This window comes from Marmota flaviventris, chromosome 14, assembly GCF_047511675.1.
Source record: "Marmota flaviventris isolate mMarFla1 chromosome 14, mMarFla1.hap1, whole genome shotgun sequence".
Lineage (NCBI taxonomy): Eukaryota > Metazoa > Chordata > Mammalia > Rodentia > Sciuridae > Marmota > Marmota flaviventris.
This window is the reverse complement of record NC_092511.1, coordinates 75,978,680-76,005,532: the sequence shown is the minus strand read 5'-3', so window position 1 is coordinate 76,005,532 and position 26,853 is coordinate 75,978,680. Positions and strand designations below refer to the sequence as shown.

Below are 26,853 nucleotides of genomic sequence, written 5' to 3'. Positions count from 1 at the left end.
GGCGCTGGTCGTCGGGAGGCCAGCCGCAGGCCTGAAGGGACAGCGACCGGCAGCCCAGGGCTGCGCCTGCGCCCTGGCCCGAGGGCCCGGGGGTCACGGCCTGTCTCTCGGGGCCACGCAAGTTAAAAGTGTGTGTGGGAAGGGGGCGCAAAAGCCTACAGCACCCGGTATTCCCAGGCGGTCTCCCATCCAAGTACTAACCAGGCCCGACCCTGCTTAGCTTCCGAGATCAGACGAGATCGGGCGCGTTCAGGGTGGTATGGCCGTAGACGGGGAGGGCCGCCCGGGGGCGCCTCAAGAGCCTGCTCCGGGTTCCACCCTTCAGTCCAGGGGACGGGAGGGGGGTGGAGGGGGGAAATCGGAGGGGGTGGTCGCAGGGGGCCTCCCTCGCCCGCCCCACAACAGCGCAGCCCAGCCCAACTCAACTCAAGGCTGGGGGCTCTCACGCTCCGCTCCGACCTGACTCCACCGGGCAGCGGCCCAGGGGTCCTGGGAGACTGGGACTGGCTGAGTCCCGCCTCCAACACCGCCGCTCTCCACCTGGCTCCACTTACCGCGAGCCCCACCAAGCGCCCGCAGGGATCGCACCGCCCCGCCCCGGCCTGGCGTGGCCTGGCGTGGCCTGGCCTCCTCCGCCGCTCCTCGCCAAGGCCCAGGCCTCCCGCGACCCCAACCCCCCCACGGACCCCCGGACCCCCACCGCCACGCCCACCCCGCCTTTCGCCAGGCGGAGAAGCCCAGAAGCCCTGGCCGTTTCAGTGTCCCGCGCGCGCGAACCTAGCCTAGCCTAGCCCGGAGCCCAGAGAGCCAGGGGCGGAGAGGCAGGCGGGCACCCCCCTCGGACACCCCAGGGACCCTGACAGAGGCCCTGCGCCCCAGGCGGAAATGCAGTCCGACTGGGCAATGGCCAGCCGCCGGCCACACACGTCCCCTGAGCGTGCCTGGCGAGTGGAGCCACGCACAGGGAGGGCAGGAGGGAGGAACACACTCAGGGACTCAGGGAAAACCGGGCAGAGGGTGGCCGGGGGCAGCGGCCCGCTGGCTCCCAGTCAGTCAGTCGCCCGGCCAGGCTCAGAAGTGCGCCGCTGGGGTCGTGCCTCGCCCTGAGTTTCGGGCCCACTCTGCAAAGCCACCGCAGTCACCCCCTTCGGACCCAATGCCAAGGTCGGAGGGCTCTGCGCCTTGTTGGTACCAGTCAACGACCAGCACGTGCACAGCACCGCCCTGAGGAAGGGCATAGACCCCTCTGTCCAGTGTCCAGGAAAGGACCGCCTGTGGAAGAAGCACCCTGATTCAAACCCCTGTGGGAGCTTAGTCGGCGGCCTCACCAGACGGAAAGCCCCCTCCCCTGCAAGCATTGCAGGGGGGAGAGGGGGGAGGGAGGGGAGCGGTGGTTGCGTTGCGGGGACACGCGCCCACCGGGTCGTCAGGCCCTGCGTCTTGTCCTGTCCTCTGCAGGTGGACCGGTGACCGCGACCAAGGGGCCTCTGCTTCCCTGTCCCCACCGGCCAGGCTTCAACTCCTCTTGGCACCTGGTCCTCCATGGCAACCCCCTGGCCCCGAACCGCTTGCCTGCTCTGAAGGCTGCTTCCTCCTCTTTCAGGAGCGCCTGCCCTCTTTTGCCATCTGCTCTCTTGCTTGGCTCTCAGCGCAGACTCCTAAGACCCTGTGGCCTCCTCGGCCCTCTCTCAGCCTCTGCTGAGCACACACCCTGAAGTCCTGCGCGCACTTCAAGGGTGATGTGTGAATCCACTCTTACATCCATGGGAAGTTAGATGGGAGATGAGAGAACCTGTGACTGCCCAGTCTCCAGGCTACCATGGACCTGGTGACTTGCAGCCCAGAGTGAGTTGGCTGGGGTTGGGTGGGGGGTAGAGGGGTGAGTGTGTGTCTCTGTGTGTGTGTGTGTGTGTGTGTGAGAGAGAGAGAGAGAGAGAGAGAGAGAGAGAGAGAGGAGAGTCAAGGCCAGAGAGGGATTGAGTGGGAGATGGAGACAGGGATGCCTCCTCACAGGCCAAGAGAGGCACAAGAGAGAAGGAGAGATGGATGAACAGGGACCCACAGAGACATCTGCTGCTCCGATGAGAGTGAAAGGGAGAGACAGGCAGAGAGAGAGATTGACTCAGGGGGACCCTCACGGAGGAAGGCGGTGGGGAAGGAGGTAGAGACACAGGAGGGACCTTGCGGAGGTGGTGCAAAGAGAAAGGACCCAGGCAGAGACGCTCGATGGACTCTCCCACTCCCAGGATCTGGGTGTCAAGGTTCTGCTTGTGTGGCAGGAACGGGTGAGGGAGCGGGCCCCGCGGGTGGGCCCCGTGTTCTGGGGAAGGCGGGTGTCGCCCCCCCACACACCCCATCCTCCAGGCCGAGGGGTGGGGGGGTCGGTCTGGGTGCACATGGAGGGTCGTGGCCTGGACCTGGCTCGGCTCAGCGGGGTCTCATGGAGTGAGTGTCCTAGCGTCCCTGGGGAGAGCCAGGCCTGTGGGCCTTGTTGCAGGCGCTGGGCGCTGGTCGTCGGGAGGCCAGCCGCAGGCCTGAAGGGACAGCGACCGGCAGCCCAGGGCTGCGCCTGCGCCCTGGCCCGAGGGCCCGGGGGTCACGGCCTGTCTCTCGGGGCCACGCAAGTTAAAAGTGTGTGTGGGAAGGGGGCGCAAAAGCCTACAGCACCCGGTATTCCCAGGCGGTCTCCCATCCAAGTACTAACCAGGCCCGACCCTGCTTAGCTTCCGAGATCAGACGAGATCGGGCGCGTTCAGGGTGGTATGGCCGTAGACGGGGAGGGCCGCCCGGGGGCGCCTCAAGAGCCTGCTCCGGGTTCCACCCTTCAGTCCAGGGGACGGGAGGGGGGTGGAGGGGGGAAATCGGAGGGGGTGGTCGCAGGGGGCCTCCCTCGCCCGCCCCACAACAGCGCAGCCCAGCCCAACTCAACTCAAGGCTGGGGGCTCTCACGCTCCGCTCCGACCTGACTCCACCGGGCAGTGGCCCAGGGGTCCTGGGAGACTGGGACTGGCTGAGTCCCGCCTCCAACACCGCCGCTCTCCACCTGGCTCCACCTACCGCGAGCCCCACCAAGCGCCCGCAGGGATCGCACCGCCCCGCCCCGGCCTGGCGTGGCCTGGCGTGGCCTGGCCTCCTCCGCCGCTCCTCGCCAAGGCCCAGGCCTCCCGCGACCCCAACCCCCCCACGGACCCCCGGCCCCCCACCGCCACGCCCACCCCGCCTTTCGCCAGGCGGAGAAGCCCAGAAGCCCTGGCCGTTTCAGTGTCCCGCGCGCGCGAACCTAGCCTAGCCTAGCCCGGAGCCCAGAGAGCCAGGGGCGGAGAGGCAGGCGGGCACCCCCCTCGGACACCCCAGGGACCCTGACAGAGGCCCTGCGCCCCAGGCGGAAATGCAGTCCGACTGGGCAATGGCCAGCCGCCGGCCACACACGTCCCCTGAGCGTGCCTGGCGAGTGGAGCCACGCACAGGGAGGGCAGGAGGGAGGAACACACTCAGGGACTCACGGAAAACCGGGCAGAGGGTGGCCGGGGGCAGCGGCCTGCTGGCTCCCAGTCAGTCAGTCGCCCGGCCAGGCTCAGAAGTGCGCCGCTGGGGTCGTGCCTCGCCCTGAGTTTCGGGCCCACTCTGCAAAGCCACCGCAGTCACCCCCTTCGGACCCAATGCCAAGGTCGGAGGGCTCTGCGCCTTGTTGGTACCAGTCAACGACCAGCACGTGCACAGCACCGCCCTGAGGAAGGGCATAGACCCCTCTGTCCAGTGTCCAGGAAAGGACCGCCTGTGGAAGAAGCACCCTGATTCAAACCCCTGTGGGAGCTTAGTCGGCGGCCTCACCAGACGGAAAGCCCCCTCCCCTGCAAGCATTGCAGGGGGGAGAGGGGGGAGGGAGGGGAGCGGTGGTTGCGTTGCGGGGACACGCGCCCACCGGGTCGTCAGGCCCTGCGTCTTGTCCTGTCCTCTGCAGGTGGACCGGTGACCGCGACCAAGGGGCCTCTGCTTCCCTGTCCCCACCGGCCAGGCTTCAACTCCTCTTGGCACCTGGTCCTCCATGGCAACCCCCTGGCCCCGAACCGCTTGCCTGCTCTGAAGGCTGCTTCCTCCTCTTTCAGGAGCGCCTGCCCTCTTTTGCCATCTGCTCTCTTGCTTGGCTCTCAGCGCAGACTCCTAAGACCCTGTGGCCTCCTCGGCCCTCTCTCAGCCTCTGCTGAGCACACACCCTGAAGTCCTGCGCGCACTTCAAGGGTGATGTGTGAATCCACTCTTACATCCATGGGAAGTTAGATGGGAGATGAGAGAACCTGTGACTGCCCAGTCTCCAGGCTACCATGGACCTGGTGACTTGCAGCCCAGAGTGAGTTGGCTGGGGTTGGGTGGGGGGTAGAGGGGTGAGTGTGTGTCTCTGTGTGTGTGTGTGTGTGTGTGTGTGAGAGAGAGAGAGAGAGAGAGAGAGAGAGAGGAGAGTCAAGGCCAGAGAGGGATTGAGTGGGAGATGGAGACAGGGATGCCTCCTCACAGGCCAAGAGAGGCACAAGAGAGAAGGAGAGATGGATGAACAGGGACCCACAGAGACATCTGCTGCTCCGATGAGAGTGAAAGGGAGAGACAGGCAGAGAGAGAGATTGACTCAGGGGGACCCTCACGGAGGAAGGCGGTGGGGAAGGAGGTAGAGACACAGGAGGGACCTTGCGGAGGTGGTGCAAAGAGAAAGGACCCAGGCAGAGACGCTCGATGGACTCTCCCACTCCCAGGATCTGGGTGTCAAGGTTCTGCTTGTGTGGCAGGAACGGGTGAGGGAGCGGGCCCCGCGGGTGGGCCCCGTGTTCTGGGGAAGGCGGGTGTCGCCCCCCCACACACCCCATCCTCCAGGCCGAGGGGTGGGGGGGTCGGTCTGGGTGCACATGGAGGGTCGTGGCCTGGACCTGGCTCGGCTCAGCGGGGTCTCATGGAGTGAGTGTCCTAGCGTCCCTGGGGAGAGCCAGGCCTGTGGGCCTTGTTGCAGGCGCTGGGCGCTGGTCGTCGGGAGGCCAGCCGCAGGCCTGAAGGGACAGCGACCGGCAGCCCAGGGCTGCGCCTGCGCCCTGGCCCGAGGGCCCGGGGGTCACGGCCTGTCTCTCGGGGCCACGCAAGTTAAAAGTGTGTGTGGGAAGGGGGCGCAAAAGCCTACAGCACCCGGTATTCCCAGGCGGTCTCCCATCCAAGTACTAACCAGGCCCGACCCTGCTTAGCTTCCGAGATCAGACGAGATCGGGCGCGTTCAGGGTGGTATGGCCGTAGACGGGGAGGGCTGCCCGGGGGCGCCTCAAGAGCCTGCTCCGGGTTCCACCCTTCAGTCCAGGGGACGGGAGGGGGGTGGAGGGGGGAAATCGGAGGGGGTGGTCGCAGGGGGCCTCCCTCGCCCGCCCCACAACAGCGCAGCCCAGCCCAACTCAACTCAAGGCTGGGGGCTCTCACGCTCCGCTCCGACCTGACTCCACCGGGCAGCGGCCCAGGGGTCCTGGGAGACTGGGACTGGCTGAGTCCCGCCTCCAACACCGCCGCTCTCCACCTGGCTCCACTTACCGCGAGCCCCACCAAGCGCCCGCAGGGATCGCACCGCCCCGCCCCGGCCTGGCGTGGCCTGGCGTGGCCTGGCCTCCTCCGCCGCTCCTCGCCAAGGCCCAGGCCTCCCGCGACCCCAACCCCCCCACGGACCCCCGGCCCCCCACCGCCACGCCCACCTCGCCTTTCGCCAGGCGGAGAAGCCCAGAAGCCCTGGCCGTTTCAGTGTCCCGCGCGCGCGAACCTAGCCTAGCCTAGCCCGGAGCCCAGAGAGCCAGGGGCGGAGAGGCAGGCGGGCACCCCCCTCGGACACCCCAGGGACCCTGACAGAGGCCCTGCGCCCCAGGCGGAAATGCAGTCCGACTGGGCAATGGCCAGCCGCCGGCCACACACGTCCCCTGAGCGTGCCTGGCGAGTGGAGCCACGCACAGGGAGGGCAGGAGGGAGGAACACACTCAGGGACTCAGGGAAAACCGGGCAGAGGGTGGCCGGGGGCAGCGGCCCGCTGGCTCCCAGTCAGTCAGTCGCCCGGCCAGGCTCAGAAGTGCGCCGCTGGGGTCGTGCCTCGCCCTGAGTTTCGGGCCCACTCTGCAAAGCCACCGCAGTCACCCCCTTCGGACCCAATGCCAAGGTCGGAGGGCTCTGCGCCTTGTTGGTACCAGTCAACGACCAGCACGTGCACAGCACCGCCCTGAGGAAGGGCATAGACCCCTCTGTCCAGTGTCCAGGAAAGGACCGCCTGTGGAAGAAGCACCCTGATTCAAACCCCTGTGGGAGCTTAGTCGGCGGCCTCACCAGACGGAAAGCCCCCTCCCCTGCAAGCATTGCAGGGGGGAGAGGGGGGAGGGAGGGGAGCGGTGGTTGCGTTGCGGGGACACGCGCCCACCGGGTCGTCAGGCCCTGCGTCTTGTCCTGTCCTCTGCAGGTGGACCGGTGACCGCGACCAAGGGGCCTCTGCTTCCCTGTCCCCACCGGCCAGGCTTCAACTCCTCTTGGCACCTGGTCCTCCATGGCAACCCCCTGGCCCCGAACCGCTTGCCTGCTCTGAAGGCTGCTTCCTCCTCTTTCAGGAGCGCCTGCCCTCTTTTGCCATCTGCTCTCTTGCTTGGCTCTCAGCGCAGACTCCTAAGACCCTGTGGCCTCCTCGGCCCTCTCTCAGCCTCTGCTGAGCACACACCCTGAAGTCCTGCGCGCACTTCAAGGGTGATGTGTGAATCCACTCTTACATCCATGGGAAGTTAGATGGGAGATGAGAGAACCTGTGACTGCCCAGTCTCCAGGCTACCATGGACCTGGTGACTTGCAGCCCAGAGTGAGTTGGCTGGGGTTGGGTGGGGGGTAGAGGGGTGAGTGTGTGTCTCTGTGTGTGTGTGTGTGTGTGTGAGAGAGAGAGAGAGAGAGAGAGAGAGAGAGAGGAGAGTCAAGGCCAGAGAGGGATTGAGTGGGAGATGGAGACAGGGATGCCTCCTCACAGGCCAAGAGAGGCACAAGAGAGAAGGAGAGATGGATGAACAGGGACCCACAGAGACATCTGCTGCTCCGATGAGAGTGAAAGGGAGAGACAGGCAGAGAGAGAGATTGACTCAGGGGGACCCTCACGGAGGAAGGCGGTGGGGAAGGAGGTAGAGACACAGGAGGGACCTTGCGGAGGTGGTGCAAAGAGAAAGGACCCAGGCAGAGACGCTCGATGGACTCTCCCACTCCCAGGATCTGGGTGTCAAGGTTCTGCTTGTGTGGCAGGAACGGGTGAGGGAGCGGGCCCCGCGGGTGGGCCCCGTGTTCTGGGGAAGGCGGGTGTCGCCCCCCCACACACCCCATCCTCTAGGCCGAGGGGTGGGGGGGTCGGTCTGGGTGCACATGGAGGGTCGTGGCCTGGACCTGGCTCGGCTCAGCGGGGTCTCATGGAGTGAGTGTCCTAGCGTCCCTGGGGAGAGCCAGGCCTGTGGGCCTTGTTGCAGGCGCTGGGCGCTGGTCGTCGGGAGGCCAGCCGCAGGCCTGAAGGGACAGCGACCGGCAGCCCAGGGCCGAGGGCCCGGGGGTCACGGCCTGTCTCTCGGGGCCACGCAAGTTAAAAGTGTGTGTGGGAAGGGGGCGCAAAAGCCTACAGCACCCGGTATTCCCAGGCGGTCTCCCATCCAAGTACTAACCAGGCCCGACCCTGCTTAGCTTCCGAGATCAGACGAGATCGGGCGCGTTCAGGGTGGTATGGCCGTAGACGGGGAGGGCTGCCCGGGGGCGCCTCAAGAGCCTGCTCCGGGTTCCACCCTTCAGTCCAGGGGACGGGAGGGGGGTGGAGGGGGGAAATCGGAGGGGGTGGTCGCAGGGGGCCTCCCTCGCCCGCCCCACAACAGCGCAGCCCAGCCCAACTCAACTCAAGGCTGGGGGCTCTCACGCTCCGCTCCGACCTGACTCCACCGGGCAGCGGCCCAGGGGTCCTGGGAGACTGGGACTGGCTGAGTCCCGCCTCCAACACCGCCCCTCTCCACCTGGCTCCACCTACCGCGAGCCCAACCAAGCGCCCGCAGGGATCGCACCGCCCCGCCCCGGCCTGGCGTGGCCTGGCGTGGCCTGGCCTCCTCCGCCGCTCCTCGCCAAGGCCCAGGCCTCCCGCGACCCCAACCCCCCCACGGACCCCCGGCCCCCCACCGCCACGCCCACCCCGCCTTTCGCCAGGCGGAGAAGCCCAGAAGCCCTGGCCGTTTCAGTGTCCCGCGCGCGCGAACCTAGCCTAGCCTAGCCCGGAGCCCAGAGAGCCAGGGGCGGAGAGGCAGGCGGGCACCCCCCTCGGACACCCCAGGGACCCTGACACAGGCCCAGCGCCCCAGGCGGAAATGCAGTCCGACTGGGCAATGGCCAGCCGCCGGCCACCCACGTCCCCTGAGCGTGCCTGGCGAGTGGAGCCACGCACAGGGAGGGCAGGAGGGAGGAACACACTCAGGGACTCAGGGAAAACCGGGCAGAGGGTGGCCGGGGGCAGCGGCCCGCTGGCTCCCAGTCAGTCAGTCGCCCGGCCAGGCTCAGAAGTGCGCCGCTGGGGTCGTGCCTCGCCCTGAGTTTCGGGCCCACTCTGCAAAGCCACCGCAGTCACCCCCTTCGGACCCAATGCCAAGGTCGGAGGGCTCTGCGCCTTGTTGGTACCAGTCAACGACCAGCACGTGCACAGCACCGCCCTGAGGAAGGGCATAGACCCCTCTGTCCAGTGTCCAGGAAAGGACCGCCTGTGGAAGAAGCACCCTGATTCAAACCCCTGTGGGAGCTTAGTCGGCGGCCTCACCAGACGGAAAGCCCCCTCCCCTGCAAGCATTGCAGGGGGGAGAGGGGGGAGGGAGGGGAGCGGTGGTTGCGTTGCGGGGACACGCGCCCACCGGGTCGTCAGGCCCTGCGTCTTGTCCTGTCCTCTGCAGGTGGACCGGTGACCGCGACCAAGGGGCCTCTGCTTCCCTGTCCCCACCGGCCAGGCTTCAACTCCTCTTGGCACCTGGTCCTCCATGGCAACCCCCTGGCCCCGAACCGCTTGCCTGCTCTGAAGGCTGCTTCCTCCTCTTTCAGGAGCGCCTGCCCTCTTTTGCCATCTGCTCTCTTGCTTGGCTCTCAGCGCAGACTCCTAAGACCCTGTGGCCTCCTCGGCCCTCTCTCAGCCTCTGCTGAGCACACACCCTGAAGTCCTGCGCGCACTTCAAGGGTGATGTGTGAATCCACTCTTACATCCATGGGAAGTTAGATGGGAGATGAGAGAACCTGTGACTGCCCAGTCTCCAGGCTACCATGGACCTGGTGACTTGCAGCCCAGAGTGAGTTGGCTGGGGTTGGGTGGGGGGTAGAGGGGTGAGTGTGTGTCTCTGTGTGTGTGTGTGTGTGTGTGAGAGAGAGAGAGAGAGAGAGAGAGAGAGAGAGGAGAGTCAAGGCCAGAGAGGGATTGAGTGGGAGATGGAGACAGGGATGCCTCCTCACAGGCCAAGAGAGGCACAAGAGAGAAGGAGAGATGGATGAACAGGGACCCACAGAGACATCTGCTGCTCCGATGAGAGTGAAAGGGAGAGACAGGCAGAGAGAGAGATTGACTCAGGGGGACCCTCACGGAGGAAGGCGGTGGGGAAGGAGGTAGAGACACAGGAGGGACCTTGCGGAGGTGGTGCAAAGAGAAAGGACCCAGGCAGAGACGCTCGATGGACTCTCCCACTCCCAGGATCTGGGTGTCAAGGTTCTGCTTGTGTGGCAGGAACGGGTGAGGGAGCGGGCCCCGCGGGTGGGCCCCGTGTTCTGGGGAAGGCGGGTGTCGCCCCCCCACACACCCCATCCTCCAGGCCGAGGGGTGGGGGGGTCGGTCTGGGTGCACATGGAGGGTCGTGGCCTGGACCTGGCTCGGCTCAGCGGGGTCTCATGGAGTGAGTGTCCTAGCGTCCCTGGGGAGAGCCAGGCCTGTGGGCCTTGTTGCAGGCGCTGGGCGCTGGTCGTCGGGAGGCCAGCCGCAGGCCTGAAGGGACAGCGACCCGCAGCCCAGGGCTGCGCCTGCGCCCTGGCCCGAGGGCCCAGGGGTCACGGCCTGTCTCTCGGGGCCACGCAAGTTAAAAGTGTGTGTGGGAAGGGGGCGCAAAAGCCTACAGCACCCGGTATTCCCAGGCGGTCTCCCATCCAAGTACTAACCAGGCCCGACCCTGCTTAGCTTCCGAGATCAGACGAGATCGGGCGCGTTCAGGGTGGTATGGCCGTAGACGGGGAGGGCCGCCCGGGGGCGCCTCAAGAGCCTGCTCCGGGTTCCACCCTTCAGTCCAGGGGACGGGAGGGGGGTGGAGGGGGGAAATCGGAGGGGGTGGTCGCAGGGGGCCTCCCTCGCCCGCCCCACAACAGCGCAGCCCAGCCCAACTCAACTCAAGGCTGGGGGCTCTCACGCTCCGCTCCGACCTGACTCCACCGGGCAGTGGCCCAGGGGTCCTGGGAGACTGGGACTGGCTGAGTCCCGCCTCCAACACCGCCCCTCTCCACCTGGCTCCACCTACCGCGAGCCCCACCAAGCGCCCGCAGGGATCGCACCGCCCCGCCCCGGCCTGGCGTGGCCTGGCGTGGCCTGGCCTCCTCCGCCGCTCCTCGCCAAGGCCCAGGCCTCCCGCGACCCCAACCCCCCCACGGACCCCCGGCCCCCCACCGCCACGCCCACCCCGCCTTTCGCCAGGCGGAGAAGCCCAGAAGCCCTGGCCGTTTCAGTGTCCCGCGCGCGCGAACCTAGCCTAGCCTAGCCCGGAGCCCAGAGAGCCAGGGGCGGAGAGGCAGGCGGGCACCCCCCTCGGACACCCCAGGGACCCTGACAGAGGCCCTGCGCCCCAGGCGGAAATGCAGTCCGACTGGGCAATGGCCAGCCGCCGGCCACACACGTCCCCTGAGCGTGCCTGGCGAGTGGAGCCACGCACAGGGAGGGCAGGAGGGAGGAACACACTCAGGGACTCAGGGAAAACCGGGCAGAGGGTGGCCGGGGGCAGCGGCCCGCTGGCTCCCAGTCAGTCAGTCGCCCGGCCAGGCTCAGAAGTGCGCCGCTGGGGTCGTGCCTCGCCCTGAGTTTCGGGCCCACTCTGCAAAGCCACCGCAGTCACCCCCTTCGGACCCAATGCCAAGGTCGGAGGGCTCTGCGCCTTGTTGGTACCAGTCAACGACCAGCACGTGCACAGCACCGCCCTGAGGAAGGGCATAGACCCCTCTGTCCAGTGTCCAGGAAAGGACCGCCTGTGGAAGAAGCACCCTGATTCAAACCCCTGTGGGAGCTTAGTCGGCGGCCTCACCAGACGGAAAGCCCCCTCCCCTGCAAGCATTGCAGGGGGGAGAGGGGGGAGGGAGGGGAGCGGTGGTTGCGTTGCGGGGACACGCGCCCACCGGGTCGTCAGGCCCTGCGTCTTGTCCTGTCCTCTGCAGGTGGACCGGTGACCGCGACCAAGGGGCCTCTGCTTCCCTGTCCCCACCGGCCAGGCTTCAACTCCTCTTGGCACCTGGTCCTCCATGGCAACCCCCTGGCCCCGAACCGCTTGCCTGCTCTGAAGGCTGCTTCCTCCTCTTTCAGGAGCGCCTGCCCTCTTTTGCCATCTGCTCTCTTGCTTGGCTCTCAGCGCAGACTCCTAAGACCCTGTGGCCTCCTCGGCCCTCTCTCAGCCTCTGCTGAGCACACACCCTGAAGTCCTGCGCGCACTTCAAGGGTGATGTGTGAATCCACTCTTACATCCATGGGAAGTTAGATGGGAGATGAGAGAACCTGTGACTGCCCAGTCTCCAGGCTACCATGGACCTGGTGACTTGCAGCCCAGAGTGAGTTGGCTGGGGTTGGGTGGGGGGTAGAGGGGTGAGTGTGTGTCTCTGTGTGTGTGTGTGTGTGTGTGTGAGAGAGAGAGAGAGAGAGAGAGAGAGAGAGAGAGAGGAGAGTCAAGGCCAGAGAGGGATTGAGTGGGAGATGGAGACAGGGATGCCTCCTCACAGGCCAAGAGAGGCACAAGAGAGAAGGAGAGATGGATGAACAGGGACCCACAGAGACATCTGCTGCTCCGATGAGAGTGAAAGGGAGAGACAGGCAGAGAGAGAGATTGACTCAGGGGGACCCTCACGGAGGAAGGCGGTGGGGAAGGAGGTAGAGACACAGGAGGGACCTTGCGGAGGTGGTGCAAAGAGAAAGGACCCAGGCAGAGACGCTCGATGGACTCTCCCACTCCCAGGATCTGGGTGTCAAGGTTCTGCTTGTGTGGCAGGAACGGGTGAGGGAGCGGGCCCCGCGGGTGGGCCCCGTGTTCTGGGGAAGGCGGGTGTCGCCCCCCCACACACCCCATCCTCCAGGCCGAGGGGTGGGGGGGTCGGTCTGGGTGCACATGGAGGGTCGTGGCCTGGACCTGGCTCGGCTCAGCGGGGTCTCATGGAGTGAGTGTCCTAGCGTCCCTGGGGAGAGCCAGGCCTGTGGGCCTTGTTGCAGGCGCTGGGCGCTGGTCGTCGGGAGGCCAGCCGCAGGCCTGAAGGGACAGCGACCGGCAGCCCAGGGCTGCGCCTGCGCCCTGGCCCGAGGGCCCGGGGGTCACGGCCTGTCTCTCGGGGCCACGCAAGTTAAAAGTGTGTGTGGGAAGGGGGCGCAAAAGCCTACAGCACCCGGTATTCCCAGGCGGTCTCCCATCCAAGTACTAACCAGGCCCGACCCTGCTTAGCTTCCGAGATCAGACGAGATCGGGCGCGTTCAGGGTGGTATGGCCGTAGACGGGGAGGGCCGCCCGGGGGCGCCTCAAGAGCCTGCTCCGGGTTCCACCCTTCAGTCCAGGGGACGGGAGGGGGGTGGAGGGGGGAAATCGGAGGGGGTGGTCGCAGGGGGCCTCCCTCGCCCGCCCCACAACAGCGCAGCCCAGCCCAACTCAACTCAAGGCTGGGGGCTCTCACGCTCCGCTCCGACCTGACTCCACCGGGCAGTGGCCCAGGGGTCCTGGGAGACTGGGACTGGCTGAGTCCCGCCTCCAACACCGCCGCTCTCCACCTGGCTCCACCTACCGCGAGCCCCACCAAGCGCCCGCAGGGATCGCACCGCCCCGCCCCGGCCTGGCGTGGCCTGGCGTGGCCTGGCCTCCTCCGCCGCTCCTCGCCAAGGCCCAGGCCTCCCGCGACCCCAACCCCCCCACGGACCCCCGGCCCCCCACCGCCACGCCCACCCCGCCTTTCGCCAGGCGGAGAAGCCCAGAAGCCCTGGCCGTTTCAGTGTCCCGCGCGCGCGAACCTAGCCTAGCCTAGCCCGGAGCCCAGAGAGCCAGGGGCGGAGAGGCAGGCGGGCACCCCCCTCGGACACCCCAGGGACCCTGACAGAGGCCCTGCGCCCCAGGCGGAAATGCAGTCCGACTGGGCAATGGCCAGCCGCCGGCCACACACGTCCCCTGAGCGTGCCTGGCGAGTGGAGCCACGCACAGGGAGGGCAGGAGGGAGGAACACACTCAGGGACTCACGGAAAACCGGGCAGAGGGTGGCCGGGGGCAGCGGCCTGCTGGCTCCCAGTCAGTCAGTCGCCCGGCCAGGCTCAGAAGTGCGCCGCTGGGGTCGTGCCTCGCCCTGAGTTTCGGGCCCACTCTGCAAAGCCACCGCAGTCACCCCCTTCGGACCCAATGCCAAGGTCGGAGGGCTCTGCGCCTTGTTGGTACCAGTCAACGACCAGCACGTGCACAGCACCGCCCTGAGGAAGGGCATAGACCCCTCTGTCCAGTGTCCAGGAAAGGACCGCCTGTGGAAGAAGCACCCTGATTCAAACCCCTGTGGGAGCTTAGTCGGCGGCCTCACCAGACGGAAAGCCCCCTCCCCTGCAAGCATTGCAGGGGGGAGAGGGGGGAGGGAGGGGAGCGGTGGTTGCGTTGCGGGGACACGCGCCCACCGGGTCGTCAGGCCCTGCGTCTTGTCCTGTCCTCTGCAGGTGGACCGGTGACCGCGACCAAGGGGCCTCTGCTTCCCTGTCCCCACCGGCCAGGCTTCAACTCCTCTTGGCACCTGGTCCTCCATGGCAACCCCCTGGCCCCGAACCGCTTGCCTGCTCTGAAGGCTGCTTCCTCCTCTTTCAGGAGCGCCTGCCCTCTTTTGCCATCTGCTCTCTTGCTTGGCTCTCAGCGCAGACTCCTAAGACCCTGTGGCCTCCTCGGCCCTCTCTCAGCCTCTGCTGAGCACACACCCTGAAGTCCTGCGCGCACTTCAAGGGTGATGTGTGAATCCACTCTTACATCCATGGGAAGTTAGATGGGAGATGAGAGAACCTGTGACTGCCCAGTCTCCAGGCTACCATGGACCTGGTGACTTGCAGCCCAGAGTGAGTTGGCTGGGGTTGGGTGGGGGGTAGAGGGGTGAGTGTGTGTCTCTGTGTGTGTGTGTGTGTGTGTGTGTGAGAGAGAGAGAGAGAGAGAGAGAGAGAGAGAGAGGAGAGTCAAGGCCAGAGAGGGATTGAGTGGGAGATGGAGACAGGGATGCCTCCTCACAGGCCAAGAGAGGCACAAGAGAGAAGGAGAGATGGATGAACAGGGACCCACAGAGACATCTGCTGCTCCGATGAGAGTGAAAGGGAGAGACAGGCAGAGAGAGAGATTGACTCAGGGGGACCCTCACGGAGGAAGGCGGTGGGGAAGGAGGTAGAGACACAGGAGGGACCTTGCGGAGGTGGTGCAAAGAGAAAGGACCCAGGCAGAGACGCTCGATGGACTCTCCCACTCCCAGGATCTGGGTGTCAAGGTTCTGCTTGTGTGGCAGGAACGGGTGAGGGAGCGGGCCCCGCGGGTGGGCCCCGTGTTCTGGGGAAGGCGGGTGTCGCCCCCCCACACACCCCATCCTCCAGGCCGAGGGGTGGGGGGGTCGGTCTGGGTGCACATGGAGGGTCGTGGCCTGGACCTGGCTCGGCTCAGCGGGGTCTCATGGAGTGAGTGTCCTAGCGTCCCTGGGGAGAGCCAGGCCTGTGGGCCTTGTTGCAGGCGCTGGGCGCTGGTCGTCGGGAGGCCAGCCGCAGGCCTGAAGGGACAGCGACCGGCAGCCCAGGGCTGCGCCTGCGCCCTGGCCCGAGGGCCCGGGGGTCACGGCCTGTCTCTCGGGGCCACGCAAGTTAAAAGTGTGTGTGGGAAGGGGGCGCAAAAGCCTACAGCACCCGGTATTCCCAGGCGGTCTCCCATCCAAGTACTAACCAGGCCCGACCCTGCTTAGCTTCCGAGATCAGACGAGATCGGGCGCGTTCAGGGTGGTATGGCCGTAGACGGGGAGGGCTGCCCGGGGGCGCCTCAAGAGCCTGCTCCGGGTTCCACCCTTCAGTCCAGGGGACGGGAGGGGGGTGGAGGGGGGAAATCGGAGGGGGTGGTCGCAGGGGGCCTCCCTCGCCCGCCCCACAACAGCGCAGCCCAGCCCAACTCAACTCAAGGCTGGGGGCTCTCACGCTCCGCTCCGACCTGACTCCACCGGGCAGCGGCCCAGGGGTCCTGGGAGACTGGGACTGGCTGAGTCCCGCCTCCAACACCGCCGCTCTCCACCTGGCTCCACTTACCGCGAGCCCCACCAAGCGCCCGCAGGGATCGCACCGCCCCGCCCCGGCCTGGCGTGGCCTGGCGTGGCCTGGCCTCCTCCGCCGCTCCTCGCCAAGGCCCAGGCCTCCCGCGACCCCAACCCCCCCACGGACCCCCGGCCCCCCACCGCCACGCCCACCTCGCCTTTCGCCAGGCGGAGAAGCCCAGAAGCCCTGGCCGTTTCAGTGTCCCGCGCGCGCGAACCTAGCCTAGCCTAGCCCGGAGCCCAGAGAGCCAGGGGCGGAGAGGCAGGCGGGCACCCCCCTCGGACACCCCAGGGACCCTGACAGAGGCCCTGCGCCCCAGGCGGAAATGCAGTCCGACTGGGCAATGGCCAGCCGCCGGCCACACACGTCCCCTGAGCGTGCCTGGCGAGTGGAGCCACGCACAGGGAGGGCAGGAGGGAGGAACACACTCAGGGACTCAGGGAAAACCGGGCAGAGGGTGGCCGGGGGCAGCGGCCCGCTGGCTCCCAGTCAGTCAGTCGCCCGGCCAGGCTCAGAAGTGCGCCGCTGGGGTCGTGCCTCGCCCTGAGTTTCGGGCCCACTCTGCAAAGCCACCGCAGTCACCCCCTTCGGACCCAATGCCAAGGTCGGAGGGCTCTGCGCCTTGTTGGTACCAGTCAACGACCAGCACGTGCACAGCACCGCCCTGAGGAAGGGCATAGACCCCTCTGTCCAGTGTCCAGGAAAGGACCGCCTGTGGAAGAAGCACCCTGATTCAAACCCCTGTGGGAGCTTAGTCGGCGGCCTCACCAGACGGAAAGCCCCCTCCCCTGCAAGCATTGCAGGGGGGAGAGGGGGGAGGGAGGGGAGCGGTGGTTGCGTTGCGGGGACACGCGCCCACCGGGTCGTCAGGCCCTGCGTCTTGTCCTGTCCTCTGCAGGTGGACCGGTGACCGCGACCAAGGGGCCTCTGCTTCCCTGTCCCCACCGGCCAGGCTTCAACTCCTCTTGGCACCTGGTCCTCCATGGCAACCCCCTGGCCCCGAACCGCTTGCCTGCTCTGAAGGCTGCTTCCTCCTCTTTCAGGAGCGCCTGCCCTCTTTTGCCATCTGCTCTCTTGCTTGGCTCTCAGCGCAGACTCCTAAGACCCTGTGGCCTCCTCGGCCCTCTCTCAGCCTCTGCTGAGCACACACCCTGAAGTCCTGCGCGCACTTCAAGGGTGATGTGTGAATCCACTCTTACATCCATGGGAAGTTAGATGGGAGATGAGAGAACCTGTGACTGCCCAGTCTCCAGGCTACCATGGACCTGGTGACTTGCAGCCCAGAGTGAGTTGGCTGGGGTTGGGTGGGGGGTAGAGGGGTGAGTGTGTGTCTCTGTGTGTGTGTGTGTGTGTGTGAGAGAGAGAGAGAGAGAGAGAGAGAGAGAGAGGAGAGTCAAGGCCAGAGAGGGATTGAGTGGGAGATGGAGACAGGGATGCCTCCTCACAGGCCAAGAGAGGCACAAGAGAGAAGGAGAGATGGATGAACAGGGACCCACAGAGACATCTGCTGCTCCGATGAGAGTGAAAGGGAGAGACAGGCAGAGAGAGAGATTGACTCAGGGGGACCCTCACGGAGGAAGGCGGTGGGGAAGGAGGTAGAGACACAGGAGGGACCTTGCGGAGGTGGTGCAAAGAGAAAGGACCCAGGCAGAGACGCTCGATGGACTCTCCCACTCCCAGGATCTGGGTGTCAAGGTTCTGCTTGTGTGGCAGGAACGGGTGAGGGAGCGGGCCCCGCGGGTGGGCCCCGTGTTCTGGGGAAGGCGGGTGTCGCCCCCCCACACAACCCATCCTCCAGGCCGAGGGGTGGGGGGGTCGGTCTGGGTGCACATGGAGGGTCGTGGCCTGGACCTGGCTCGGCTCAGCGGGGTCTCATGGAGTGAGTGTCCTAGCGTCCCTGGGGAGAGCCAGGCCTGTGGGCCTTGTTGCAGGCGCTGGGCGCTGGTCGTCGGGAGGCCAGCCGCAGGCCTGAAGGGACAGCGACCGGCAGCCCAGGGCCGAGGGCCCGGGGGTCACGGCCTGTCTCTCGGGGCCACGCAAGTTAAAAGTGTGTGTGGGAAGGGGGCGCAAAAGCCTACAGCACCCGGTATTCCCAGGCGGTCTCCCATCCAAGTACTAACCAGGCCCGACCCTGCTTAGCTTCCGAGATCAGACGAGATCGGGCGCGTTCAGGGTGGTATGGCCGTAGACGGGGAGGGCTGCCCGGGGGCGCCTCAAGAGCCTGCTCCGGGTTCCACCCTTCAGTCCAGGGGACGGGAGGGGGGTGGAGGGGGGAAATCGGAGGGGGTGGTCGCAGGGGGCCTCCCTCGCCCGCCCCACAACAGCGCAGCCCAGCCCAACTCAACTCAAGGCTGGGGGCTCTCACGCTCCGCTCCGACCTGACTCCACCGGGCAGCGGCCCAGGGGTCCTGGGAGACTGGGACTGGCTGAGTCCCGCCTCCAACACCGCCCCTCTCCACCTGGCTCCACCTACCGCGAGCCCCACCAAGCGCCCGCAGGGATCGCACCGCCCCGCCCCGGCCTGGCGTGGCCTGGCGTGGCCTGGCCTCCTCCGCCGCTCCTCGCCAAGGCCCAGGCCTCCCGCGACCCCAACCCCCCCACGGACCCCCGGCCCCCCACCGCCACGCCCACCCCGCCTTTCGCCAGGCGGAGAAGCCCAGAAGCCCTGGCCGTTTCAGTGTCCCGCGCGCGCGAACCTAGCCTAGCCTAGCCCGGAGCCCAGAGAGCCAGGGGCGGAGAGGCAGGCGGGCACCCCCCTCGGACACCCCAGGGACCCTGACACAGGCCCAGCGCCCCAGGCGGAAATGCAGTCCGACTGGGCAATGGCCAGCCGCCGGCCACCCACGTCCCCTGAGCGTGCCTGGCGAGTGGAGCCACGCACAGGGAGGGCAGGAGGGAGGAACACACTCAGGGACTCAGGGAAAACCGGGCAGAGGGTGGCCGGGGGCAGCGGCCCGCTGGCTCCCAGTCAGTCAGTCGCCCGGCCAGGCTCAGAAGTGCGCCGCTGGGGTCGTGCCTCGCCCTGAGTTTCGGGCCCACTCTGCAAAGCCACCGCAGTCACCCCCTTCGGACCCAATGCCAAGGTCGGAGGGCTCTGCGCCTTGTTGGTACCAGTCAACGACCAGCACGTGCACAGCACCGCCCTGAGGAAGGGCATAGACCCCTCTGTCCAGTGTCCAGGAAAGGACCGCCTGTGGAAGAAGCACCCTGATTCAAACCCCTGTGGGAGCTTAGTCGGCGGCCTCACCAGACGGAAAGCCCCCTCCCCTGCAAGCATTGCAGGGGGGAGAGGGGGGAGGGAGGGGAGCGGTGGTTGCGTTGCGGGGACACGCGCCCACCGGGTCGTCAGGCCCTGCGTCTTGTCCTGTCCTCTGCAGGTGGACCGGTGACCGCGACCAAGGGGCCTCTGCTTCCCTGTCCCCACCGGCCAGGCTTCAACTCCTCTTGGCACCTGGTCCTCCATGGCAACCCCCTGGCCCCGAACCGCTTGCCTGCTCTGAAGGCTGCTTCCTCCTCTTTCAGGAGCGCCTGCCCTCTTTTGCCATCTGCTCTCTTGCTTGGCTCTCAGCGCAGACTCCTAAGACCCTGTGGCCTCCTCGGCCCTCTCTCAGCCTCTGCTGAGCACACACCCTGAAGTCCTGCGCGCACTTCAAGGGTGATGTGTGAATCCACTCTTACATCCATGGGAAGTTAGATGGGAGATGAGAGAACCTGTGACTGCCCAGTCTCCAGGCTACCATGGACCTGGTGACTTGCAGCCCAGAGTGAGTTGGCTGGGGTTGGGTGGGGGGTAGAGGGGTGAGTGTGTGTCTCTGTGTGTGTGTGTGTGTGTGTGAGAGAGAGAGAGAGAGAGAGAGAGAGAGAGAGAGGAGAGTCAAGGCCAGAGAGGGATTGAGTGGGAGATGGAGACAGGGATGCCTCCTCACAGGCCAAGAGAGGCACAAGAGAGAAGGAGAGATGGATGAACAGGGACCCACAGAGACATCTGCTGCTCCGATGAGAGTGAAAGGGAGAGACAGGCAGAGAGAGAGATTGACTCAGGGGGACCCTCACGGAGGAAGGCGGTGGGGAAGGAGGTAGAGACACAGGAGGGACCTTGCGGAGGTGGTGCAAAGAGAAAGGACCCAGGCAGAGACGCTCGATGGACTCTCCCACTCCCAGGATCTGGGTGTCAAGGTTCTGCTTGTGTGGCAGGAACGGGTGAGGGAGCGGGCCCCGCGGGTGGGCCCCGTGTTCTGGGGAAGGCGGGTGTCGCCCCCCCACACACCCCATCCTCCAGGCCGAGGGGTGGGGGGGTCGGTCTGGGTGCACATGGAGGGTCGTGGCCTGGACCTGGCTCGGCTCAGCGGGGTCTCATGGAGTGAGTGTCCTAGCGTCCCTGGGGAGAGCCAGGCCTGTGGGCCTTGTTGCAGGCGCTGGGCGCTGGTCGTCGGGAGGCCAGCCGCAGGCCTGAAGGGACAGCGACCGGCAGCCCAGGGCTGCGCCTGCGCCCTGGCCCGAGGGCCCGGGGGTCACGGCCTGTCTCTCGGGGCCACGCAAGTTAAAAGTGTGTGTGGGAAGGGGGCGCAAAAGCCTACAGCACCCGGTATTCCCAGGCGGTCTCCCATCCAAGTACTAACCAGGCCCGACCCTGCTTAGCTTCCGAGATCAGACGAGATCGGGCGCGTTCAGGGTGGTATGGCCGTAGACGGGGAGGGCCGCCCGGGGGCGCCTCAAGAGCCTGCTCCGGGTTCCACCCTTCAGTCCAGGGGACGGGAGGGGGGTGGAGGGGGGAAATCGGAGGGGGTGGTCGCAGGGGGCCTCCCTCGCCCGCCCCACAACAGCGCAGCCCAGCCCAACTCAACTCAAGGCTGGGGGCTCTCACGCTCCGCTCCGACCTGACTCCACCGGGCAGCGGCCCAGGGGTCCTGGGAGACTGGGACTGGCTGAGTCCCGCCTCCAACACCGCCCCTCTCCACCTGGCTCCACCTACCGCGAGCCCCACCAAGCGCCCGCAGGGATCGCACCGCCCCGCCCCGGCCTGGCGTGGCCTGGCGTGGCCTGGCCTCCTCCGCCGCTCCTCGCCAAGGCCCAGGCCTCCCGCGACCCCAACCCCCCCACGGACCCCCGGCCCCCCACCGCCACGCCCACCCCGCCTTTCGCCAGGCGGAGAAGCCCAGAAGCCCTGGCCGTTTCAGTGTCCCGCGCGCGCGAACCTAGCCTAGCCTAGCCCGGAGCCCAGAGAGCCAGGGGCGGAGAGGCAGGCGGGCACCCCCCTCGGACACCCCAGGGACCCTGACAGAGGCCCTGCGCCCCAGGCGGAAATGCAGTCCGACTGGGCAATGGCCAGCCGCCGGCCACACACGTCCCCTGAGCGTGCCTGGCGAGTGGAGCCACGCACAGGGAGGGCAGGAGGGAGGAACACACTCAGGGACTCAGGGAAAACCGGGCAGAGGGTGGCCGGGGGCAGCGGCCCGCTGGCTCCCAGTCAGTCAGTCGCCCGGCCAGGCTCAGAAGTGCGCCGCTGGGGTCGTGCCTCGCCCTGAGTTTCGGGCCCACTCTGCAAAGCCACCGCAGTCACCCCCTTCGGACCCAATGCCAAGGTCGGAGGGCTCTGCGCCTTGTTGGTACCAGTCAACGACCAGCACGTGCACAGCACCGCCCTGAGGAAGGGCATAGACCCCTCTGTCCAGTGTCCAGGAAAGGACCGCCTGTGGAAGAAGCACCCTGATTCAAACCCCTGTGGGAGCTTAGTCGGCGGCCTCACCAGACGGAAAGCCCCCTCCCCTGCAAGCATTGCAGGGGGGAGAGGGGGGAGGGAGGGGAGCGGTGGTTGCGTTGCGGGGACACGCGCCCACCGGGTCGTCAGGCCCTGCGTCTTGTCCTGTCCTCTGCAGGTGGACCGGTGACCGCGACCAAGGGGCCTCTGCTTCCCTGTCCCCACCGGCCAGGCTTCAACTCCTCTTGGCACCTGGTCCTCCATGGCAACCCCCTGGCCCCGAACCGCTTGCCTGCTCTGAAGGCTGCTTCCTCCTCTTTCAGGAGCGCCTGCCCTCTTTTGCCATCTGCTCTCTTGCTTGGCTCTCAGCGCAGACTCCTAAGACCCTGTGGCCTCCTCGGCCCTCTCTCAGCCTCTGCTGAGCACACACCCTGAAGTCCTGCGCGCACTTCAAGGGTGATGTGTGAATCCACTCTTACATCCATGGGAAGTTAGATGGGAGATGAGAGAACCTGTGACTGCCCAGTCTCCAGGCTACCATGGACCTGGTGACTTGCAGCCCAGAGTGAGTTGGCTGGGGTTGGGTGGGGGGTAGAGGGGTGAGTGTGTGTCTCTGTGTGTGTGTGTGTGTGTGTGAGAGAGAGAGAGAGAGAGAGAGAGAGAGAGAGGAGAGTCAAGGCCAGAGAGGGATTGAGTGGGAGATGGAGACAGGGATGCCTCCTCACAGGCCAAGAGAGGCACAAGAGAGAAGGAGAGATGGATGAACAGGGACCCACAGAGACATCTGCTGCTCCGATGAGAGTGAAAGGGAGAGACAGGCAGAGAGAGAGATTGACTCAGGGGGACCCTCACGGAGGAAGGCGGTGGGGAAGGAGGTAGAGACACAGGAGGGACCTTGCGGAGGTGGTGCAAAGAGAAAGGACCCAGGCAGAGACGCTCGATGGACTCTCCCACTCCCAGGATCTGGGTGTCAAGGTTCTGCTTGTGTGGCAGGAACGGGTGAGGGAGCGGGCCCCGCGGGTGGGCCCCGTGTTCTGGGGAAGGCGGGTGTCGCCCCCCCACACACCCCATCCTCCAGGCCGAGGGGTGGGGGGGTCGGTCTGGGTGCACATGGAGGGTCGTGGCCTGGACCTGGCTCGGCTCAGCGGGGTCTCATGGAGTGAGTGTCCTAGCGTCCCTGGGGAGAGCCAGGCCTGTGGGCCTTGTTGCAGGCGCTGGGCGCTGGTCGTCGGGAGGCCAGCCGCAGGCCTGAAGGGACAGCGACCGGCAGCCCAGGGCTGCGCCTGCGCCCTGGCCCGAGGGCCCGGGGGTCACGGCCTGTCTCTCGGGGCCACGCAAGTTAAAAGTGTGTGTGGGAAGGGGGCGCAAAAGCCTACAGCACCCGGTATTCCCAGGCGGTCTCCCATCCAAGTACTAACCAGGCCCGACCCTGCTTAGCTTCCGAGATCAGACGAGATCGGGCGCGTTCAGGGTGGTATGGCCGTAGACGGGGAGGGCCGCCCGGGGGCGCCTCAAGAGCCTGCTCCGGGTTCCACCCTTCAGTCCAGGGGACGGGAGGGGGGTGGAGGGGGGAAATCGGAGGGGGTGGTCGCAGGGGGCCTCCCTCGCCCGCCCCACAACAGCGCAGCCCAGCCCAACTCAACTCAAGGCTGGGGGCTCTCACGCTCCGCTCCGACCTGACTCCACCGGGCAGCGGCCCAGGGGTCCTGGGAGACTGGGACTGGCTGAGTCCCGCCTCCAACACCGCCCCTCTCCACCTGGCTCCACCTACCGCGAGCCCCACCAAGCGCCCGCAGGGATCGCACCGCCCCGCCCCGGCCTGGCGTGGCCTGGCGTGGCCTGGCCTCCTCCGCCGCTCCTCGCCAAGGCCCAGGCCTCCCGCGACCCCAACCCCCCCACGGACCCCCGGCCCCCCACCGCCACGCCCACCCCGCCTTTCGCCAGGCGGAGAAGCCCAGAAGCCCTGGCCGTTTCAGTGTCCCGCGCGCGCGAACCTAGCCTAGCCTAGCCCGGAGCCCAGAGAGCCAGGGGCGGAGAGGCAGGCGGGCACCCCCCTCGGACACCCCAGGGACCCTGACACAGGCCCAGCGCCCCAGGCGGAAATGCAGTCCGACTGGGCAATGGCCAGCCGCCGGCCACACACGTCCCCTGAGCGTGCCTGGCGAGTGGAGCCACGCACAGGGAGGGCAGGAGGGAGGAACACACTCAGGGACTCAGGGAAAACCGGGCAGAGGGTGGCCGGGGGCAGCGGCCCGCTGGCTCCCAGTCAGTCAGTCGCCCGGCCAGGCTCAGAAGTGCGCCGCTGGGGTCGTGCCTCGCCCTGAGTTTCGGGCCCACTCTGCAAAGCCACCGCAGTCACCCCCTTCGGACCCAATGCCAAGGTCGGAGGGCTCTGCGCCTTGTTGGTACCAGTCAACGACCAGCACGTGCACAGCACCGCCCTGAGGAAGGGCATAGACCCCTCTGTCCAGTGTCCAGGAAAGGACCGCCTGTGGAAGAAGCACCCTGATTCAAACCCCTGTGGGAGCTTAGTCGGCGGCCTCACCAGACGGAAAGCCCCCTCCCCTGCAAGCATTGCAGGGGGGAGAGGGGGGAGGGAGGGGAGCGGTGGTTGCGTTGCGGGGACACGCGCCCACCGGGTCGTCAGGCCCTGCGTCTTGTCCTGTCCTCTGCAGGTGGACCGGTGACCGCGACCAAGGGGCCTCTGCTTCCCTGTCCCCACCGGCCAGGCTTCAACTCCTCTTGGCACCTGGTCCTCCATGGCAACCCCCTGGCCCCGAACCGCTTGCCTGCTCTGAAGGCTGCTTCCTCCTCTTTCAGGAGCGCCTGCCCTCTTTTGCCATCTGCTCTCTTGCTTGGCTCTCAGCGCAGACTCCTAAGACCCTGTGGCCTCCTCGGCCCTCTCTCAGCCTCTGCTGAGCACACACCCTGAAGTCCTGCGCGCACTTCAAGGGTGATGTGTGAATCCACTCTTACATCCATGGGAAGTTAGATGGGAGATGAGAGAACCTGTGACTGCCCAGTCTCCAGGCTACCATGGACCTGGTGACTTGCAGCCCAGAGTGAGTTGGCTGGGGTTGGGTGGGGGGTAGAGGGGTGAGTGTGTGTCTCTGTGTGTGTGTGTGTGTGTGTGTGTGTGTGAGAGAGAGAGAGAGAGAGAGAGAGAGAGAGAGAGAGAGAGGAGAGTCAAGGCCAGAGAGGGATTGAGTGGGAGATGGAGACAGGGATGCCTCCTCACAGGCCAAGAGAGGCACAAGAGAGAAGGAGAGATGGATGAACAGGGACCCACAGAGACATCTGCTGCTCCGATGAGAGTGAAAGGGAGAGACAGGCAGAGAGAGAGATTGACTCAGGGGGACCCTCACGGAGGAAGGCGGTGGGGAAGGAGGTAGAGACACAGGAGGGACCTTGCGGAGGTGGTGCAAAGAGAAAGGACCCAGGCAGAGACGCTCGATGGACTCTCCCACTCCCAGGATCTGGGTGTCAAGGTTCTGCTTGTGTGGCAGGAATGGGTGAGGGAGCGGGCCCCGCGGGTGGGCCCCGTGTTCTGGGGAAGGCGGGTGTCGCCCCCCCACACACCCCATCCTCCAGGCCGAGGGGTGGGGGGGTCGGTCTGGGTGCACATGGAGGGTCGTGGCCTGGACCTGGCTCGGCTCAGCGGGGTCTCATGGAGTGAGTGTCCTAGCGTCCCTGGGGAGAGCCAGGCCTGTGGGCCTTGTTGCAGGCGCTGGGCGCTGGTCGTCGGGAGGCCAGCCGCAGGCCTGAAGGGACAGCGACCGGCAGCCCAGGGCTGCGCCTGCGCCCTGGCCCGAGGGCCCGGGGGTCACGGCCTGTCTCTCGGGGCCACGCAAGTTAAAAGTGTGTGTGGGAAGGGGGCGCAAAAGCCTACAGCACCCGGTATTCCCAGGCGGTCTCCCATCCAAGTACTAACCAGGCCCGACCCTGCTTAGCTTCCGAGATCAGACGAGATCGGGCGCGTTCAGGGTGGTATGGCCGTAGACGGGGAGGGCCGCCCGGGGGCGCCTCAAGAGCCTGCTCCGGGTTCCACCCTTCAGTCCAGGGGACGGGAGGGGGGTGGAGGGGGGAAATCGGAGGGGGTGGTCGCAGGGGGCCTCCCTCGCCCGCCCCACAACAGCGCAGCCCAGCCCAACTCAACTCAAGGCTGGGGGCTCTCACGCTCCGCTCCGACCTGACTCCACCGGGCAGCGGCCCAGGGGTCCTGGGAGACTGGGACTGGCTGAGTCCCGCCTCCAACACCGCCCCTCTCCACCTGGCTCCACCTACCGCGAGCCCCACCAAGCGCCCGCAGGGATCGCACCGCCCCGCCCCGGCCTGGCGTGGCCTGGCGTGGCCTGGCCTCCTCCGCCGCTCCTCGCCAAGGCCCAGGCCTCCCGCGACCCCAACCCCCCCACGGACCCCCGGCCCCCCACCGCCACGCCCACCCCGCCTTTCGCCAGGCGGAGAAGCCCAGAAGCCCTGGCCGTTTCAGTGTCCCGCGCGCGCGAACCTAGCCTAGCCTAGCCCGGAGCCCAGAGAGCCAGGGGCGGAGAGGCAGGCGGGCACCCCCCTCGGACACCCCAGGGACCCTGACACAGGCCCAGCGCCCCAGGCGGAAATGCAGTCCGACTGGGCAATGGCCAGCCGCCGGCCACCCACGTCCCCTGAGCGTGCCTGGCGAGTGGAGCCACGCACAGGGAGGGCAGGAGGGAGGAACACACTCAGGGACTCAGGGAAAACCGGGCAGAGGGTGGCCGGGGGCAGCGGCCCGCTGGCTCCCAGTCAGTCAGTCGCCCGGCCAGGCTCAGAAGTGCGCCGCTGGGGTCGTGCCTCGCCCTGAGTTTCGGGCCCACTCTGCAAAGCCACCGCAGTCACCCCCTTCGGACCCAATGCCAAGGTCGGAGGGCTCTGCGCCTTGTTGGTACCAGTCAACGACCAGCACGTGCACAGCACCGCCCTGAGGAAGGGCATAGACCCCTCTGTCCAGTGTCCAGGAAAGGACCGCCTGTGGAAGAAGCACCCTGATTCAAACCCCTGTGGGAGCTTAGTCGGCGGCCTCACCAGACGGAAAGCCCCCTCCCCTGCAAGCATTGCAGGGGGGAGAGGGGGGAGGGAGGGGAGCGGTGGTTGCGTTGCGGGGACACGCGCCCACCGGGTCGTCAGGCCCTGCGTCTTGTCCTGTCCTCTGCAGGTGGACCGGTGACCGCGACCAAGGGGCCTCTGCTTCCCTGTCCCCACCGGCCAGGCTTCAACTCCTCTTGGCACCTGGTCCTCCATGGCAACCCCCTGGCCCCGAACCGCTTGCCTGCTCTGAAGGCTGCTTCCTCCTCTTTCAGGAGCGCCTGCCCTCTTTTGCCATCTGCTCTCTTGCTTGGCTCTCAGCGCAGACTCCTAAGACCCTGTGGCCTCCTCGGCCCTCTCTCAGCCTCTGCTGAGCACACACCCTGAAGTCCTGCGCGCACTTCAAGGGTGATGTGTGAATCCACTCTTACATCCATGGGAAGTTAGATGGGAGATGAGAGAACCTGTGACTGCCCAGTCTCCAGGCTACCATGGACCTGGTGACTTGCAGCCCAGAGTGAGTTGGCTGGGGTTGGGTGGGGGGTAGAGGGGT

General features: G+C 66.8%; 11 non-coding genes across 11 annotated transcripts; all 11 read right to left on the bottom strand.

Annotated features, from left to right (window-relative positions):
- Window positions 1–152: 152 nt before the first annotated feature.
- On the bottom strand, window positions 153–271 carry LOC139701943 (5S ribosomal RNA). Its single transcript, XR_011704542.1, has one exon. It is a non-coding gene; the product is annotated as a 5S ribosomal RNA (ribosomal RNA).
- A 2,384-nt stretch (window positions 272–2,655) lies between these two features.
- Window positions 2,656–2,774, bottom strand: LOC139701942 (5S ribosomal RNA). The gene has a single exon (XR_011704541.1). It is a non-coding gene; the product is annotated as a 5S ribosomal RNA (ribosomal RNA).
- A 2,380-nt stretch (window positions 2,775–5,154) lies between these two features.
- LOC139701941 (5S ribosomal RNA) lies at window positions 5,155–5,273 on the bottom strand. Its single transcript, XR_011704540.1, has one exon. It is a non-coding gene; the product is annotated as a 5S ribosomal RNA (ribosomal RNA).
- A 2,360-nt stretch (window positions 5,274–7,633) lies between these two features.
- LOC139701940 (5S ribosomal RNA) lies at window positions 7,634–7,752 on the bottom strand. Its single transcript, XR_011704539.1, has one exon. It is a non-coding gene; the product is annotated as a 5S ribosomal RNA (ribosomal RNA).
- Window positions 7,753–10,130: 2,378 nt separating this feature from the next.
- On the bottom strand, window positions 10,131–10,249 carry LOC139701939 (5S ribosomal RNA). The gene has a single exon (XR_011704538.1). It is a non-coding gene; the product is annotated as a 5S ribosomal RNA (ribosomal RNA).
- A 2,384-nt stretch (window positions 10,250–12,633) lies between these two features.
- LOC139701938 (5S ribosomal RNA) lies at window positions 12,634–12,752 on the bottom strand. Its single transcript, XR_011704537.1, has one exon. It is a non-coding gene; the product is annotated as a 5S ribosomal RNA (ribosomal RNA).
- Window positions 12,753–15,136: 2,384 nt separating this feature from the next.
- Window positions 15,137–15,255, bottom strand: LOC139701936 (5S ribosomal RNA). The gene has a single exon (XR_011704535.1). It is a non-coding gene; the product is annotated as a 5S ribosomal RNA (ribosomal RNA).
- A 2,360-nt stretch (window positions 15,256–17,615) lies between these two features.
- On the bottom strand, window positions 17,616–17,734 carry LOC139701935 (5S ribosomal RNA). Its single transcript, XR_011704534.1, has one exon. It is a non-coding gene; the product is annotated as a 5S ribosomal RNA (ribosomal RNA).
- A 2,380-nt stretch (window positions 17,735–20,114) lies between these two features.
- On the bottom strand, window positions 20,115–20,233 carry LOC139701934 (5S ribosomal RNA). Its single transcript, XR_011704533.1, has one exon. It is a non-coding gene; the product is annotated as a 5S ribosomal RNA (ribosomal RNA).
- A 2,378-nt stretch (window positions 20,234–22,611) lies between these two features.
- Window positions 22,612–22,730, bottom strand: LOC139701933 (5S ribosomal RNA). Its single transcript, XR_011704532.1, has one exon. It is a non-coding gene; the product is annotated as a 5S ribosomal RNA (ribosomal RNA).
- A 2,394-nt stretch (window positions 22,731–25,124) lies between these two features.
- On the bottom strand, window positions 25,125–25,243 carry LOC139701932 (5S ribosomal RNA). Its single transcript, XR_011704531.1, has one exon. It is a non-coding gene; the product is annotated as a 5S ribosomal RNA (ribosomal RNA).
- Window positions 25,244–26,853: the final 1,610 nt, after the last annotated feature.